The following is a 534-nucleotide window of genomic DNA, read 5'->3' as shown; positions in this document are numbered from 1 at the left end:
CATTTAATGTAGCTTCTTCCATCCAAGAGTGGTTTCCTGCAATTTTTACATCTATACTTAGGGGAAATTAGAAACAATGCATAACCTCCAACAATCATTTAATGATTCCAGTGATGCTTCACCTCTGCAGCCTCTTCTTCTCTAAAGAAAACCATGGTCCTCTCTGGCTCTTCTTATATTCGGTCTCCTGGTCAAGTTCTTTCTTTCTTTTTTTTTTTTTTCACATCAGATGGGTAATGTGCCAAGATGTCATGACAAGGTTTGAGGGAGGCACATCTCACATAACAGCATGAAAATCCAATCATCACAAAAAAGATGAAAGATTCTTTCCTTTTTCAGTTATCTCCCTTTTTTCACTGCAGGTGCACTCTCCACTTAACTTGCCCACCCTAGTAATTTTAAAAGGACCCAGCTCACAAAAGGAAGAGATTTATGTCTTCTGGGGCAGGGGTGGGGGTGGTATTAGTGAAGGCACGGGATGCTGTGTGGAAGTGAAGCCAAACGAAGCAGGATGTTATAATGTTCCTCTGTGTG

The 534-nt window shown here is 41.0% G+C and overlaps 1 non-coding gene across 1 annotated transcript; it reads right to left on the bottom strand.

The window, feature by feature from the left end:
• Nucleotides 1–223: 223 nt before the first annotated feature.
• Nucleotides 224–324, bottom strand: LOC115833478. The gene has a single exon (XR_004028907.1). It is a non-coding gene; the product is annotated as a small nucleolar RNA U13 (small nucleolar RNA).
• Nucleotides 325–534: the final 210 nt, after the last annotated feature.

This window comes from Nomascus leucogenys, chromosome X (assembly GCF_006542625.1).
Source record: "Nomascus leucogenys isolate Asia chromosome X, Asia_NLE_v1, whole genome shotgun sequence".
Lineage (NCBI taxonomy): Eukaryota > Metazoa > Chordata > Mammalia > Primates > Hylobatidae > Nomascus > Nomascus leucogenys.
This window is presented reverse-complemented; position numbering and strand designations above follow the sequence as displayed.